This window comes from Falco peregrinus, chromosome 9 (genome assembly GCF_023634155.1).
Source record: "Falco peregrinus isolate bFalPer1 chromosome 9, bFalPer1.pri, whole genome shotgun sequence".
NCBI lineage: Eukaryota > Metazoa > Chordata > Aves > Falconiformes > Falconidae > Falco > Falco peregrinus.
The window spans coordinates 32,223,294-32,241,943 of NC_073729.1; the positions used below are offsets into that span (position 1 = coordinate 32,223,294).

Here is an 18,650-nt window from a genome sequence, read left to right on the forward strand (position 1 = left end):
GGAAAGACGAGATTGTTTGTCATATCCTAGCATACAGCAAGCCTGGTAGCCATCGGGTTTGCTAACATTAGGTGACTCAAGTTTTGGAATGGCTTTTTGAAGTGTGGAAACCATTCTGTTCCTGTTTGATTCTTACACCATTGAGGTCAGCGTAATGTCTTGGCATCTTGCAGTATGTTGTTGTAGAAGTCACAGTTGTCCTTTAGGTTAACCCTCTTGTTCATCCTCAGTTTATGTAGAGAAGTAGATGTGTAATGCCATCCTTGGTTTCAGTAGATTCGTGGGGATTTTTATTTAAAGATACATTGGATTATATTTTTATTATTAAAAAAAAAAAGTTTGACATGCACTTTGTCCTTAATGGAGGTAAGGTTTGAATTTTTTTCAGCAGGGAAAGGTCTTTTCAGAAAAACAAGAGGAATGGGGAATTCTTGAACCTTGTTCCCTGTTCTTCTGCATGTGTATGGTTATTTATGTTGGTATGTATGTCAAATGTGATGGATAGCATTACATGCAAATGTTTTGCACCCTTTTACTTAGCTACTCAGAGTAGAAGTGATTACTGCTTTCTAATGAATCACACTGTGATTTTGAACAGATAACTTTTATGCTGGCTCTTACTGAAAAAAATAGAGTAAGAGCAGTCAGTTACAGGAATACCAGGACTGATTAACTAGTTTTCTTAGCTAACCGGTAAATGAGCAGGGCTGTGTCATTTTTGAGAATGAGTTTGAAATTGTCAAACCAAGAGTCTCAGGTTAGTCTCCACTGCACCTGTTTCTTTATATGCTTAAACTGGTTTGTTGGCGACCAGAGTTTTAGAATGTTGAGATTCCAGATTTTTGCCTTCCCCCCACCCCTTTGCCCCTGAAACTATTGATAAAGACACTGAATCTTATTTACGAACTTCGTATCTCTAGTAGTGCTTCCTAAAAGAATCTCACTGACAGAAGAACATGGTAAGCCTCTATTTAGATGTATGTATATGTAATACTCCTGTATTGGCAAGATCCCGTCAGGCAGGCAGAGAAGACTTTGTGAGTGTTTTATGTGCATATAGTGTATGAAGAAATACTGGCAGCAACATAGGCAGATGTAAACTCAGATGACACTTTAGTATTCCATTAATTTTCTTTTAAATGCATTTGATGTAGTCTAAAAACATAGAGTGTATATTTGATACTGATTTCCTAACCTCTTCCTTTCACAGAAAATCTTTAATCATATTATTTCAGTTGACTGAGTTAAGGGAGATGGCTAACTGGAAGGAGGAAATACTGACTACTTCCTCTACCTACTTATCTAGGTCTAGTTGTCTTTTCTTCCTAGGAATGTTTACTTATTTAGGTCTAGTTGTCTTTTCTTCCTAGGAATGTTTACTTATTTAGGTCTAGTTGACTCCTCTGTCTAGAAGTATTTATTTCTTTTTCCAGCCTGGTTTTCCCATTGCAGTTGTTTGCCTTCAGTATTAGAACATGCTGTTTTCCCACTGCCTATGGACTAACTGAAGGAAAGAGTCCAGTACCAGATAGTCAGACTACATCCCAAAGAGCTTCTAAATTACAGGAAGGTAGATGTGACAAGGAGGTAAAGTGTAAGCTGAATGGCAGTGCAACTTATAGTGGTATTAAGTATCCTAACATCCACAAATCTAATTTTTTTTAAGGAAGCTTTCTGAGAGGGAGACAAAACCAGTTTGATCTTTCGTATGTATTACCAGTGGCTGCTATCAACTTTGGAAATTGCTTTCTGTTTCTCAGATTTGATGGTTGATTTCTGTTACTTTTGATTGTATTCTAAATGAGTACTGGGAGATCAAGGCATCTTTTGTGGTCATTAACATCAGAAGCAGTAATTTAAAATCATAATAAACAAACAAGTCCTCTTGCTTGAAGATGCTCTCTGAGGCACCCACTCTTCCAGTTCCCCAGAACTAGGTACTCTAATAATCTGCTTGACCTTTGTGGTAAGGCGATTCCCATGTGTATTACCAAGTCAGAAAAGGTACAAAGAAGTATTAATAAAGCTGCAAAAAACAAAGGTGCTGCAGACTATTTACAAGATTTTTGAGGCTGCATCACTGTTGATTTATGGAATTACTAAAATTTAGTAGTTGCTAAATGCATGGCAGCATTGTCCAAATTTTTGAAAACCTATGCTGATGTCAATGGAGAAATGGGAAATGCTCAGGTCTCATACTGTTTGTCATGTAGCTTCATATGTGCATTTAATATTGAATTGCAGCATTGCCTGAGTATCGGTATGTATGAAAGTATGTGAAAATGGAAGCTTCAAATTATATATGTTTTAATTGTACTTGAAGAATGCACAATGCTGTATTTAATTTGTCTATTGTAGTTCAATCTTTTTAACTTGGGAACTGCTGCAAAGCTATTAAAGTCACTCAGCATTTATTTTTAGAGCTGTAGGTCAGCAAGAGAACTTCTGATAGTCTGTTACGGCAGAGAGAGTGGTATTATGCTTCATTGTAGCTACCAACATCAATCTCATATGCAGCTAACATTATGCCCCTAGGAACAGCCATCCTTACTGTAATCCTTAGACTTTACAATAATGTTTCAGAATGGGGAGAAAATATTTCAATGCTTAAAATTACAGAAGGATTCATCATCATAGGAACACACGTGTAGAATGAACTGTAAGACTATTTTTAAAAACAATACACTTCAGGTTGCAAAAGTCAAAGAGGTTGGTTATTCTAGTCTTACATAATAGTGCTGCTAAACATAAACTACAGTTTCATGTGCACTGCCTCAGATCAGTGTGCAGTTGGATCGTTTATATTATCTTGTCTATTTCAGTGAAAGTGGTGTGGGGCAAAGCATGGAGATGACAGTTTCTTTATGTCACAGAGCTGACATGGGAAAGGAACAGTCGGGGACTGATGTGTATCTTAAGTAAAATCAGTAGCAGCTAGACAACATAAGGTTTAAAAATCCATCTTCAATTAACAGTATCTATATCCATGCTATAACTATTTGCCACAATAATTGTTTCTAATAAACTGATCAAGCTACTAAGAAACTTAAGTTTCTAACTTTCCTTAGTTTATCACTGTTCATCACTGGGGCAGGTCTAATGAACTTCTCTCTGAATTAATTTTTGTTAGACTTAGCATTGAGATGATAAGGAGATCAGCACATTGCGAATTGAAGGAAGAGAAATACCTGCTGTAAACTTTTTGAGAAGCCTTGCTAGGAGACTACTGTTGTAAAAGGTCTAGGGAGCCCCTACTTTGTAACAGCCTGCTAAATGGAGTTTCAGTTTCTTTGCCTTGTGTTTAGGTTTTATAAGCAAATGTTAACACTCCCACTCCCTAGCTCTGTTTTAAAGCAACGAGAATAACATTTGCAGATTGCATTTGTTATCATTAAGATTAGATCTGTGCACTACTGGATTATCTGGAAGTATAAACTAGACTTAGATCTGTCTTTTTGCCAGATTGAACCAAGCTCATGATTTATTCTGGTGAACTATGGGAGGAGAAATGATACCAGATTTAGCACTAAGTCTCTTGGGATGAAGTTACCCTACAACAATTTGCAACATGTCTAAACTAGCAGAATGGCTTAGCCAGCCCTTCTGTTATTGTTTGATCCACTTAGGCCATCCTAAAATTCTGGAGTGGTTGGTTGGTTGGTTTGTTTGTTTGTTTGTTTTAATCCTGATTCCAGCAGCGAAGAGTTTTCTATCACTCAAATTTGTACCTCTAGATTTGTCAACCGCATGTTCACAGCTGGGAATGTGTGTGGAAAATAAGAACTTGCAGAGATGGTTGAGAAGGAAAGAAAAGATAGGCTACTTGAAGGAAAAGGTTCTAGTCTAAGAAAGAAGTGTTTTCAAAAGTCAAAACAAGCCCTTGAGGTTTCTCTGATGTTCAGATTTGATCACAGGGTAAAAACTGATGAGAGTGCTTTCTAACTTCAGATGCTGTTAGCAGCAGTGGAGTGTCTCTGATTTGAAGGGAGTGTGTGCAACACGTGTCAGCATCCTCAAGGCAGTTTGTAGTTAGGTACAAATAGCTTTGCAAATTCTGTGAATTATCACCATTGCCTGTTACCAACTCTGCAACAGACAAATCTGCATTATGCTTAAGTTATAATAAGCATTTTTAGTCATTTAATATCTCTTACAGTAGAGGCACCAGTTAGGGACTGATGTAAGGGACTCGGTTGGAATGTGTTATTTTATTCTGGATCTTGAGCACTTGGCTGCAAAGTTTTTTCCATCTCTTTTGTACTTGGGCTCAGTGCCTGTGATCCTGTTGTGGGTGAACCCCAGGAGGCAGCTAAGCTCCACACAGCCGTGTGCTCACTCCCCCACAGTGGGATGGCGGAGAGAATGGGAGGGGTAAGAAGCAAAAACTAGTGGGTTGATATAAAGACAGTTGAATAGGTAAAGCAAAAACTACATGTGCCAGCAAAGCAATATTCATTGGCTACTTCCCGTCAGCAAGCAATTGTTCAGCCATTTTGAGGAAAGCAGGGTTCCATCACATGTAACGGTTCCTTGGGAAGACAAACTCCGTAATTCTGAATGTCCTCCCTCCCTCCTCCTTCCCTCAGCTTTTTACTGCTAAGTGTGGCATCATATGTATGGAATATCCCTTTGGTCAGCTGTCCCAGCTGTGTCCTGTATCTTCCCTGGCCTCGCAGCTTCTTGTGCACCCCAAGCCTGCTTGCTGGTGAGGTGGTGTGAGGAGCAGAAAAGGCCTTTATGCTGTGTAAGCTGTGCTCAGCAGTAACCCAAATAGCAGTGAGTTCTCAAGTTTTCAGCACAAATCTAACCCATAGTAGCTTTATCCAGTACAGACTGGATCCCCTGGCCTCTTCCTTGTACAGCCTGGTTCCCTTCCCAGTACAGACTGGACCATGTCCTAGTGTAAATTGGATCCCCTGGCCTCCTCCCAGTACAGACTGGGTCCCACCCCAGTACAAACTGGCAGCTGCAGCCCAAAGCCCCTGAGCCGGAGAGCAGCAGGGGGTATGCTGATGCTTGGTTTAGCATTAGGCAGTCCTGCAAAGAGCACAGAGCTGAGCTTGGTGATCCTTATGGGTCCCTCCCAACTCGAGATCTGTGATTCTGTGACACTCAACAGAAGCATGTGGACATGCACAGGTACATTGTTTGCTCTGTAGGCTGCTCCAGGGTACATGGCAGTTCTCATACGCTTGCTCCTTGATAGCGTGATCTGAGTGTGTATTGCCTGTCACCCTACGTTCTTGCTCTAGTTCTCTCTGGTTGGCAACAGTAACCTGCAAGATATTCCATGTGCTGGAGTATCAAGGAATGCTGTTAGCCCAGGGTGGTTGGTATGTTCTGGTGCATGTATAGAAGCTATGGTAAGCAGAGCACATGATTACATGCTAGCTTAGAGACTTAATCTGCAGAGCGCCAGAGGTCCAAGGGTTTCATATTGGAAACTGCTATTTTGTTTTGGAGCCCAGGTTGTCTGTTCCTGCATGGATCACTGACCTGTTGAATCGACCTTGAGTAAGTAATTTTACCTTTCTACAGCTCAGTTTCTCAATCAGTATAACAAATATTCTATACGTAATTTGTAAAATCCTTTGAGATCTAATTACGAAAAGCAATAGGTAAGAAGGCAGTTACTGTTAGAGAATGTAAGATATGTGAAACCAGTTAAGCTAAAAAACCGACAGAATTATAACTGTTACATTTTCATCTAGAGAAAGCCAAAGATAGTAAAGTTAAATTAAACTCCAAAATTACCTCTGATCTGAACTACACTGCTGTATGATAATGTTAGTGTCCTGATGCAGATCTTGTCTTACTGTTCTGCAGTGTCAGCTAAAGAACAGGTTTAGGGTTTGGATTGCTAAAGATCAAATAGGTGTGAATGGCCAACCATCTCCCACGTTATACTCAGATCTGGCAGTCTGTAATAGTAACTCTGGAATAGCTTTCCTGCTGTTTCTTTCTGCAGAATTTCTTTTAACATGCCTGGATGAATCCAGGCAATTCTGCATGGGTTTGTTCCGGATGATTGGTATGCACGCTTCATATTCTCATATAGGTTGAATTTACACTGAGCTGCAAAGGAAGAGGCTCAGCCCAAAAATCTTGTCCGAAACTAAAATTCATGATGAAAACTCAGCACCTCATTGCAGGAAAAAACCCACCACCAAACCAAAACAGCTCCAGATCAGCACTAACCTTAGTGATTTGAACTCCAAATGGCAGCTTTTTGGGTTTTTTGAGATTTATGGAATTGGTTGATTTTTAGGAAAAGCTGCAACCTTCAAATTCTGGCCCTTGTCTATCTGGAGTTCAGATCCAAGGGTTAATTTTAGGCATATCTGTAACACTGGAATAAGAAAGGGGAATTTTCAGGTAGGAGCAGGAGTAGTAGTAGGAGTTAGCTGGGAAGAGAATGTTCCAGCCTTAACACTGTTGATTTTAAAAACTGCAGCTGAATACATCAAATGAATATATATCATTCATCTCTATGCTCTTCAGGCTAGTTTTGACAAATTGCTAACTGAATCTAAGAACACTTTTAAAAAGCTACTTTCTTTTATTTTTTACTTAATTTTTAAACAGAAATATTTCCATACTTTGAAAGATTATTTGGGTGCTTTTGCTTTTGACTGTTAGGAATTTTAATAGACTAGATAACTACATAAAATAATAAGTAAAAATAAATGTGTTATTTTTTGCGACAACACTTCATCCTAGTTGTTAGTGAAAAGTCTTTCACAATCTCTTTGTAGGGCATAAACAGTATGTTGAAAGATCTGGACAAGGAGATGAAATATTACTAACTTCTTATCACTCAATTTTAAAAAAGGTTCAAATAAAAGTGGTTTTTAAGAGCTATTAAGACTTACTTTTTTATTTTAAGAGATATTACTGTCCATGAAAAATTAACATGTTTTCCACTGTTGTTAGCATTTGAAGTGTTATCAGCTTCCTTCTGGCAGATGACATACTGCTTTAAGTTTCAAATATCTACTAATTCATGCAGCATTTAAAAGCAAGCATTCTAAACAGGTGCTACCTGATATAACTCATTTTGATTTTGACTTGATGAGCCTGAGCCTGGGATATTATTTGCATATATTTCTCCTTTTTCCTTATCTTGGATATTGGAACCACCATGTTTTGCAAGAATGTTATGCCCAAGATAGTTTTTAAAAAATTAAAATTGCCCTAGGCATTTTAGAGGTTTTAATCATAAAACTGGGAGTCTTGAATAGATTCTCATTTAGTAAGTGTGTCACGGACCTTTTGGTGAATTATTTTTTTCTTTTCCCCCACTTAAAATACTTTCTTCTTGGTAAAATATACTAGGCTATTTCGGTTACTTTATATTAAACTGATGTGAGTCAGAATAAAATTTGGTGTGTGATCTTGTAGGCGTTTAGAAATATGCAAGCCAAAAATATGCTAGTGAGTAGGAAATAACGCCTTGGAATTACGTACTACTACAGCCAGAGCTCTTCAGATAAAACATTCCACTTCACAGAAGATTTTGGGTCTTTTTTTACATCCATTCAGCTGGAAATTATTAAGCCTGAAGTTTGTCTTGACCTAGTTCTTTGCTGTAAACAAAATTCAAAACATTTTAATACTGAGCTATAAATACTGATGGCACTTTACCATCATTCATACTTGAAGAATAGTAGTTACATTTTTTTGGTTGTACCACTGTTATTACTAAAAATCTGTGTAATTACTTGATAGGTACCTCTAGGAGCTTTTTGCTGATACTACATGGTTTTATTTGGAAAAAACTAAGAGGCAAATCTGCAAAAATAGATTTTGAGTTTAAATCTTATTTTAACAACTTGCTCTGTATCTACAGTTTACATATCAAGTTTTCAGTGTAGGGTGAGAACTTTTTCCAACTAAGAGCATCCAGTCTTGTCTTGAGAAATAGTCTCAATGATAGTCTCATGTCAGACACTCCTGTTTGGCCGGGGAGGTAGTTGATCTCTTATACTTTGGGACTAGCAACTTTCTCAAGAATTACTACTATAATCCACCGTGAGAGTGATGAGACATACAACTAACGTAATGCTAACATGAGTAGAAATAAAAAGGTTGCATTGTCAAACATCAGGAGTGTTCGGCTACAGTTTCAGGACCTAAGGAAAGCTACATAAATTTTCAGAACAGTTTCCTATAGGTGATGACCACTTCTAAAAAACAATTCACTCCATTTTATGTGTGTAAACGAGACACATATAAGATAACTGACCTGCAATTTGTTTCTCACTGGTAATGCAGAAGCTTTGCAGTGGTAGAGATAGAGAAGGTGCTTCTACTAAAGTTAGTAATAAAATTCTCTCTGAATTCAGGATCAGATGTAATTTTCAAGGAATGATTGAAATCAGAAATAATATGTATTCTGAGCCAGAAAGGGCAGCTGTGATGTTTAAAAATAAAAAATAATAATGATAAAAAAGATTTGTAGAGGGATCAATCAGGCTCAATTTGTTCTTTGCCAAATATAGCTGTAGCCAGCAATGCTCCTACAATGATGATGGGTTAGGGTGGTGTTTTTTTTTCAAAATGGCAAATAGAGGATGTTGCTTGTGAATCTAGAGAAAATGATACAGAGCTAAGTATTTTCCTCAAAGGAAAAGAGAAATTACAATTACAAATAATAACTCAGTGACAGTATTAAATAGCAGAGGGGCTCAGTTGGATCTTGTAATATGCTGTACACATGAAGAAAACATAGATATAAATCACCTGAAATGGGTACTTGTGTGATAGAAAGAAAATAAAAGATTGAAACTAAGATAATTAAGTGGAAGACTGGGATGCTAGTCAGATTACAGAACCAGCGTCTTTTATCTATATATAGTCTTTTATATATATAAAGTATGAAAGAAAAATCTAATTGCACAGGACTCTGAACACAAACAGTAGCTGAAGACTTATTTTTGGTGCTGCAGACAACTATAATCAGCCTGAAATTTCTGAAAGATGAACAAAAATTAGATCTATTTATACAAGTGTATTAAAAAAATTTTAACACTAAGGATGGGAAGAGGAAGAAACAGGGTCGCAAGGTACACTTCAGATGTCACCGAGTCAGTGGCTGTTAACAGCGTAGTGTTGTGGTCATGATCAAGGTTTTCTTGCACGCAGGAAGCTTGTCACTTCCTTATAGGAGATTGTAAACTCTAAAGGTAGAGGAGTGATGCTAAAGCTCACACACAGATTCAACTCTTATTTTTAACTTTCTGAAAATGAAAGCAAAGCATTCTGTAGCAGGGGTGGGACATGTTTTTGTTCAGTATTTTTCCTATCTTCAATGAACTAGAAAGCATTTGGATGGCTTTAGTGTCCTTTAGACATTATATAAATAATCTCTGCCCTTGGGACCTAGGGGAAAAAATTGTTGATTGTAATTAAAAAGCAACTTTTTCAATATATAATTTATATTTTAAAGCACATAATGTATGCATTAAATCTTTCAAATGACTGCACATTACCTGTACTGAGAGTAATGAAGCTACCATAACTCTATCAGAACTGCGTATCTACTTGCTGATGTATCTCTGTAGTCCCCAGAGGAAATAACTTGCATAACTAAATGCACCAAATGACCTTACAGAAAGTGAATCAAGAAACCCCCGAGGTCCTTGCAGGTGATCGATAAGTGAGATGCCAGTGACTGGTAGGTGAACATTTCTCATGAAGTAGCCACTCTTATCTGATGAATCAGTCCTGACCCTCAAGAGACTTCTACAAAGCACCTTCAAAAGATATGCCTCGATATTAAAATACATGGCTGTCCTAAAAGGTGAAAATGGTAGACTTAGAGATGCCGGTTTTAGAGGTATTATAATTTTCTTAACCTTTCTTCTGATTTCTCCTGTATCCCCAACTCAGTAACACGTCTATGTTTTTCAGGAGGTGAGCTGTTACTTTGCGTTAACAGATGAAGCTGTGTCTCCACGTCCTTTGTTACCAAGCCTTCCTGTATCAGAGATACGAGCTACCTCTCTTTCAGGTGGCTTGATTAACACATTAGTTAGAGCAGTTTAGCTTTGAAGATTGCTGCTTCTGTTTCAGACCTGAAGAAGTGCTTGATATGCCTGAGGGTGTGTCTGTTCCTTCCCACGTGTAGCAGCAGTCGATCTAATAACGTCCCACCATAAGCTTCGCCACCTCTTTATGAAAAGAAAAATTCTTTATTAAAATAAATTAAGTCATTGTTGGCTTTCAAGCAGCTATTCTAAGGGTAATTTATTTATAAATGGCAAAAAGGAGGCCTGCTTTTTGCACCACTGTTCTCTTTTCTTCTTTATGTGGGCTGTGACCAATAATGGTTCATTGAATTTACATTTTCTGTATAGATCTTCAGATGCATCTTGGAGCCTTTTTAATAACATTAATGCTCAGAACACAAATATTAATTTTAATTTTGTACGTGAACTTCAGGATCACTCTGATAGTGTTTTCTTATGAATTTCTGTTTGGCTTTCCAGGAAAGATTAGTTTTGTAAACTATCACTTTTATCAGTGCATTGGGATGTTACTTTTGTAACTGTTACAACTTCCAGATCATCTTTGCTGCTTCAATATTTTTCTAAGTAACTTGCATCCACTGTTGTGAGTTATGATAAAAATTCATTTGGTTAACCTTAAACTAGAGTTACATTGTCTTGACACACTGTAAACTCATAGTTGTAACTAAATTCATACAGTATACTGTACTTTAATCTTTATTGTCACACGGAAGAGTATAACAAGTTTCTTTGCTTAGCATTTGGATCAATCAAGGAAAGTGAATTTTTCCCTTCTCCTTTACTTTTCTTAGCTGTGTTCTCTTTTTCCACTTTCGTGGTACCTCAGAACATATAAAACATTTTCCTCCATAATGTGATTTCATGTTTATAGAAAGTACAACTTGACTTTAAATGATAGAAGTGGAGCAATTGCCCACAAACCTATATGGGGCTGGAGTCTGCATGCATTTTATATTGCAATGTGACAGATCAAGAAGTGGAGTATGTTGTGCTGTTCAAGCCTTCTGATTAGTTGTTGTCAAAGTAGTATTTACACACTTTATGCAACTGAAATGCAGTTCTTTAAAGAAGTAAAAAACTAAACTCTATACTGGCCATAAGGGCTATGACCAGTGTTAATTAGTATAACTCTGGACTGATTACTATAATAAATCAGACAGGAAAAGCAAGGGAGATCAGATTCTGTTGCTGGCTTTATTTCTAGGTCTTTAAAGATGGCTCAGAGCATGTGTGTATACATTAAAAAATATGAAAGCAGAGGGCAGAAATCAAAATGACTTACGGTTTGAGAGGTTTGCAAATGTAGTTACTATAAAGATGAAGATTAGCAAGTCTGAAGAAGCGTTGGAAGGCATTGACTGAAGTATGTAAAAATGTGAAAGCCAGCTCTTTATTTCATGTAATGTGAGAACAATATTCAGGCTCTGAAAGCACAATATATTTGGCAACAGAAAAAGACATGCCTTGCACAGCGTGTTGCCTACCTTCTATTTCTGGGGTGTGTTTTTAATGATTTTGGACTCTCTGACTGTCTTTTCATTTCCCAGAATTTGCTTCTCTCTGCTGCTGACATGCTGACATGCTCCATTATGGGGAGCACAGCCCCCCCATGAGTGCTTGTTACACCCTTGAGTTTCAGCTGTTGTCTTAAAACTGAATCGAAGATAGTGGTGTGGATCCCCACTATCTGCCACCTGGAGCAAAGTTGCTCATTCCCGTTACGTGCAAATCCATGGTTTAGCTAACAGTCCAACATGCATTGTTCAATGTATTTTTCTATGCCACATTGCTTGAAAGTAAGGTGGGCAGAGAAGCTGTAGATTAAATTTCTGTAGGAATTTATGTGCCTAATGATGCAGATAGTTATGTGATGATATTTAAAGAAATGCCTGCATGTCTGTTTTCCTATTTTTAATAGGTGTATATCCTGGGATAATTTTTTTTTTTAGACAAATTATTTAGATAGTAGGCAACATTCATTATTTGAGGTACAGTAAAATAACTCCAAGCAGTTCAATGGCACACTGTGAAAGAGATCTGAAGTACAGTTGGTGATACACAGGGAAAAAGCTCTGGTGTGTAAGTGAAAGGGTATGATCTTGCTTTTGCATGATGTCTTCTGAACTCCTGATTAGTTGTGATGATCCATATACACCAATGGAATCTTTTTCCAGGTAGTGAATGAATAGATTTTGTTTCATTTAAGTAGATACCTAAGAAGTTTCTTCCCCATTGCACCAGTAGGCTTTTGGACCTCTTTGTTTTACCAGTAATTTCACATGATTTTGGTGCCCTAGACTTCAAATAAACCACAGTGGTTTAAATACATCTATATCCCTCGAATTTTTGGCAATAGGACAACTAGCTGAAATCACTAAACTGCTTTAACTTTGGAAACTATTCACCAAGTATGCATAATAGTTCTTATCCATCCCGTTTTGTAACCGTGCCAGAACAAGTCCTTTTGAAATGCGTGAGATGGAAACCCCATTCTCTTCAAGAGGAAGCACCTTTCACTTTGCAGGGTTGTCTCAGACCAGGGGGTATATTATCCTTTTAATGCACTTGCATAACTCCCATTAACATTAATGGAAATTAGATGCACTCACTGTGAGGTGAATATAGCCTTTTGTTGATGTGAGCAATCTATTGCGACAGATTTTCCAGTGATGTTAAATCAGCTTTAGATTGCTGTACTAACATTGCTAATACTGGGTTTAGTATCGTTGCTTGTAGTTTATATTAATGAAAATTCACAATGTAGCTTTATATTAGGTCATGTGTTTCTTAAAATGGAAAATCCCATTTATAGTGCTCTAGAAAAATTACGTTTTAAGCAGGAAGCTAGTCCCTTTTCTTCTCCAAAGTAAAATGTGGACCGCTGTGTAGCAAACATTGTATTTTCTTTTGGCTTGGTAGTTTACTTACTTACTGTTTGCAGTCCCTTTAGAGATAGCCTGTAGAGGTTGGGTATTGCAGGTGGCAAACTGTTGGCCTGTGGTTAGGGCAGGGGAATGCTGCGTTCCTGGCCTTGTTGCCGAAAGGCTGTTTGGCTCTGAGTGACTCAGCTGCCTTATCAGACACTAATTCATGTCTAAAATGTGCAGAATCAGGGCATTGTCTGAAAATTCTTTTATTGTGAGATGAAAGTCACTAGCAAAAGGTCAAACGTTATCTCAGGAGGCAATATAACAATTTTATCAAAATGTTAGCAAGGTGTAGCTCCTGTTTTACACACAGCTTTTGTATAGCATGACTCCCTGTTAGGCAGCGGTTTATTTATACTGATACAGTTAGACTGTTGCAGCCCCTAGTGTGGACGCAGTTGTACTGACATAAAAGTGCTTCACTTGTGTTGTTTATTCTTGTCCATACAGGAGCACACTTGGTACCAGAGTAGTGACACACGGGTATTTGGAGGAGTTGTGCCATTTAGGTTTTGGCTAATTTAGGGTCAGTCTGTGAGGAGCCAAGTGCGTAGCCAACAATGAAAAAAAGTTCAAGACAACTGGCCTTCTCCAGCAAAGTCTGAATTAGGTCACTGGAGGCAATTCTTTTTTTAAAGCAAAAATCCAAATAAATCATAGGTGGAACAGAGGTATTTTTATTTATATATATATATATATATATCTTGCACTGCTTTTCAAAATATTGATTTCTAGAACTCTGTAGTTCTTTCTGTGGGTCTCTTCTGCTCTGGCTTTTTTCCTTAAAACTACAGCAAGTCCTTTCCCTGTAGCATTTTCAGGAACCATCGTATTTCTTCACTGGTTCTGCAGCTAAGTAAGTGTGTATTTTGACTCGAGTAGGGAACAATAGAATCTTCTTTTCCTAATCTGTTTCTTACTCCTCTTCCATTGGTTGTTCTTGCACAGGAAGACTGTCTCCTGTCCATTTTCAACCACACAAACCATTTTCACTGTAGCATCATTCTATGATAAAAACAGTGGCTTAAAGTTCTTTTTGAAAGTTTTCAGATATGTTTTCTAATGCGTATTTTAAAGAAACAAATACAAAATAAACTTAGACATACACTGGAATCTGTGCTCTGTTGGCCTCCTCCCTGGGCCATTCATTATTAGATGGTGTAGTGGGTGCTGGGAGGTTCTGAGGGTGACACACCACAGGTTGTCTATTGGCATGGGAATGCTGGAGAATTTAGGTTTTTTAAACATGAGTATATGTTAATATTCAGTATCTTTGAAAGATACGTATTTGAGAGGTTCCTAAAGAATCCACTGAAGATAGTACCTATGTAGGTATTTATGCAAACGCTGTTCTGTTGCAGTAGAATGTAACTGGTGCCAAGTAGCGTCGATGGCACCTGCTGCAAACACAGCCCCTCCATCGAAGAGCTTGGTTAAGCTTTTCTTAATTACTAGTCAATATTAAGTTCTTTAATTTGTGCTGCACGAGTGGAAGGGGGTCTGTGTTACGCACCCAGCAGAGCCGGCCTGGGGCTGCCCTTCCACAGGTGTGCGGGTGCGGCCGCGCAGCCCCCAGCCCCTCGGCCCCGCAGCGCTGAGCGGGGTGACCGGCTGCGCGGGGCTCCGCGCTTAATTCGCCCTCCCCACCCCGCACTGCGCGATCCCCTTTGCTCGTAACGGCTCTGTGCCCCCGGGGGCGGCCCCGGCCCCGCGGCCTCCCCCCCTCCTCGCCCTGCGCGCTGGGCCGCGGAGCTGCGCCCGCCGCTCCTGCCCGGGGCTGAGCCGGCCCGCGGTGCCGCCGCTGGGCTTCGGGGCGAGCCCAGGCTGGTGGAACAGGTTCCCCCTGCGCGCCGCCGGGGCATTGCGTCAGTCCTGGGAGGAGGATCCTCGAGGTAAATGAACTTTTTAAACGGGAGAACGAGAAGAAGGGACAGGAGGAAGGAGAGGGGGGCGGGCAGCACCCGCCCGGGCGCTTCCTCTGGACGCTTCTTCGGGAAACGCGCTTCGGCCGCTGCCCGGCGCCACGGCCGGAGGATGCGCTTCCCCGCCCCGCCGGGCGCCGGCCTCCGCGGGCGGGCACTGAGCGCAGAGGGCTCCGCGGGCGGGCGCTGAGAGCACCGGCGCCCGGGTGAGTGTGCGGCGGCGCTGGCGCGCTGGAGGGGGCGGCCGCAGCCCGGCGGGGACGGCGGCGAGGGCAGCTGGGCTCCCGGAGGCCGAGCCAGGCTGCCGTAGTGGGGGCCCTGGGCGGAGGGTCTGATGCAGCGGGCAGCGAGCAGGTCTGGCCGCGCTCCTGCTGCGGAGGTAACGGGCGGGGCTGGAAGTTGAGTGCAGTGGTACGAGAGAGCGGGCGAGCGGCGCCGGCTACCGGCCGGCGGGGGCTGGAGGCGAGGCGGTCCTGCTCTCGGGGTGGCCGCGGCCCCGTCTTGCGGCGGGGGCTCGCCGGGGCGCCGCCGCCCTTCAGCCCTCCCGGCCGCGGGGGTGCCGCCGGCCCGGCCCCCCGGCAGCCGCTGACCCTGCGGGGGGGGTCCGGGCCGCCCCCGGCTGGCGGAGCCCCGCGGGCGCGCCGGGTGGCGGCTGTGCGGGACGGGGTGCCCGGAGGCGAGCGATGCCCCGCGCCGGGCCGCACATGGACCGCGGTGCGGCTGCACATGGAGCGCGGTGCCCGCCGTGGCCGTGTGCGTTTGCCGATGTGCATACACAGCGTGAAGGGTTTTTTTCTGTATGTGGCTACAACAAATTATGTTTACTTGGTAGAATGTATTTATGTAATTGTGTTTTTACCTGTTCTTTCCATCTCCAAGCACTTGCATTCATTCCCTTCTGTTATTTTCAGAAGTGAAAGTCTGTGGTTATCCCTGTACCTAGCGCAAGTTAATATAATTATCTTTAAAGTCAAAGACTGTGTACCTTCATTATCCATAAATATGTGAAGATAATAAGTATAATAGGGAGGTAATCTCTTTCATGTTGCTGCTGAGTTGTGATTGCATGTGGCACAGAAAAGCATGTTTTATTATTGTGGATTTGGGGGAACCAGATAGCAATTTAACCTACCTGAGGACTAACTAATCTTGCATGTGTTACCAGGAAGCTCTAATAAAGACATGCAAGTAGTTAACAGAAGGAATAGTATGGGTTTGTGGAAAGTATATTATGCTGTTTAAAATGCTTTTTAAAATATCAAGTCCTATAGAAGTTTATAACTAATTTATAATTCAGTTTTATTTCAAATAAAATTACAGGGTAGGGGAGAGATTCTGTAATGCGAGTAAGCCTCCCTGGGATAAATATTTAGCTTTGGTATAGAGTTCACCAGCATAAGGAAAGTGAGTCAGGAGAACAGGGCTGAATAGTAATCCAGTGCTCTACTGGAAGCTCAGTGCCTGACTGCTTCTGAAGAAATTGTAGATACTTGCAAGTAAAAATACTTTAGGTATAGCCTGTGTAGGTAAATCAGCACAACTGTAATCTTTGAGAGTCACGTTTAGCACTGGAGGTTTGATTTTGTATTTTCTCTCAAATTTTTGACTGGCTGGGGAAAAAAAAAATCAGTATAAAACTATAATAAAACACAGCATGTTGTTAGATTACAGCAGTACTGTTGATACCAGCCTTCCCCTGAGAATCTTGTTTGATTGCAAACAAGATTCTTCCCAATCCACGTTCAGAAATGTCTTTATCTTTTACAAACAAAATACAGTGGTTTCAAGTGGCGGTCGACAGCTCCGGTGGAAAAGGAGTTACCATAACCAAACCTGGATATAGGAGTGACTCAAGAGTTAAAAGAACAGCAGCGCCGCTGAATCCGTTTAACTGGCAAAGTGGTTTTAATTGGGTTGGTTGCTAGGGAATGGCTCCAGTACTGTGTATTTCAATGAATTTAAACGCTGGACAAATGGCACACCTAAGTCTGCTTAAATAATACACCTGGTATTGGCTGCAGCCGTATTTTAGAGCAGGTGTGTATTGCTGCTTGCTAACCAGTTTTCCCTTATTGTGCAGTTCCACTGTGTGGCTTACATGCTGTTACCCTGTTCTGTGGTGGCTGCTGGGCGAGTTGAACTTGCTATACCAATTCTGTATTAAGTGTTTTGCAGTATGCTTATTTTTTAGAAAAGAATCAGTTAATGTAAACATAACTAGGAACAGCTTTCTTAGAAGCAGGATTAACTTACCCGTTTGATACAGAATTGATTTTTTACGTGTCTGTACATTTTCTGTTACAGGAAGAAGTAGATAATACTTTGGATTACACGGGAACAACTTAATTATTTGACTTCAGTGAAGTTGCGCTCAGCTTGCACATGGGACAGTTGTGCTGGGACTTGCATTAGCAGGGTTGGGAGTGACAGTGTGTGCAAGCCCCTGGCAGTTACTGGTTTTGCATGCAGTGCCTGTTACATCTGTGCCAAGCTATACACTGATCAATAGCATGTTAAAAATACCAGCTGGTGATAGAACTGACACGGGTCATCCCTGTGCATCCTGCCTGTGCTGCTGTAGAACTGACATAAATTACTGAGGGTAGTATTAAAAAGAAGTCTTTCCTTGGTGTAAATGCTACTCGGGAACAGAACTTGGTTCATTTTTTTTTTTATAAATAGAATAAATGTACTGAAGTCTGGTTTTATCTCCTCAGCATTTATAATGTGACTTGGTGTAATGTTCTGTGTTGTCACACAGGAGAATTAAGTTTGGCTCTATACTTATTTCCCATTCTAGCAGGAGTTAAGAACAGAAAGAGGCAGCTGTATCTAATTCAGGCTATGAAGGGAGTCAGGGACTTGTTAAACTCAACCGTAAACCATAGAAAATAAGAGGACCAGACTTTCTTTAAAGCAGCCCGGTAGGAGGTTTTGTAAGCTTAATAAAGCTCAGCTAGATGCCCCAGCTGAAGAACATTTCATAAATCTCTGATAGCACTTTCCTAAATATAAAATATGAGCGACTAGACTTGTCAAGTTCATGTGTGTAATCTGGGAGAAAATAAGAGGCATACCTAATTCTCATGAGAGCCACTATGGATTAAGCATCTTTAATATTGCTGGACGGCCTGCAGAGGCACATAAAGCAGTGGACCATCTGTACCACTCAGATCAAAATGCATCATTGCAGAGGGTGCTATATTAAAAGTGAAGGCAGATTGGGGCACTGCTGTGGAACTCTTCTGCCTTTATCTATGAGTTGCAGATTAAACTTGTTGACAGAAATAGGGAAAGAACTGTTAATAGAGGCTTTATGTCATATTTCTTGAAGTTCACCGAAGACTAGGGTTAAAAAAATCAATCTGTATTTGACCGCTGGCAATCCGTGCAAGAGACTTTTCTGTTGCTATTCTGAAAACTATTTGAAGCTGGCTTTTAGATTTTACTGCATATATGCTGTTAGTTATGGCATGTCTGTCTTTTATGAATACATACTTCAAGAAATAGCTTATTTTCTAAAATTGCCTTAATTTTCTTACCTAGTTACTGCTATGAGTTTTGCACATAATTATATACTTTGAGCTGGTTCCCAGCAGTACTTACCCTGATAATAGGAACATAACACATCTGAATAGTTGAAAAATCTTCATTGAGGAGAGGGGTGAGAAGGAGATAACAGGTTTTGTAGAAGATGCCTGTTGTATTTGATGTGAAATTCTCTCCTCCACCCCCAGTATCTTCTCAGAGGTAGCTAATTCTTTTAACCA

At 40.4% G+C, this 18,650-nt stretch overlaps 1 protein-coding gene across 18 annotated transcripts in view; it reads left to right on the forward strand.

Moving 5' to 3' along the window:
* The window catches only part of SULF2 (sulfatase 2), a 162,602-nt gene that overhangs the window by 75,194 nt on the left and 68,758 nt on the right, over positions 1-18,650 (forward strand). For 2 of the 18 annotated variants that reach the window (XM_055813565.1, XM_055813573.1), the window contains exon 1: positions 14,887-15,086. The exons of 13 other annotated variants lie outside the window; for them this stretch is intronic. The gene's annotated coding sequence lies outside the window, so the exon portion shown is untranslated. Of the gene's footprint in view, positions 1-14,731; positions 14,851-14,886; positions 15,087-15,126; positions 15,260-18,650 lie in introns of those variants that run through there. 3 more of the 18 variants (XM_055813576.1, XM_055813570.1, XM_055813575.1) reach the window with 3 other exon arrangements.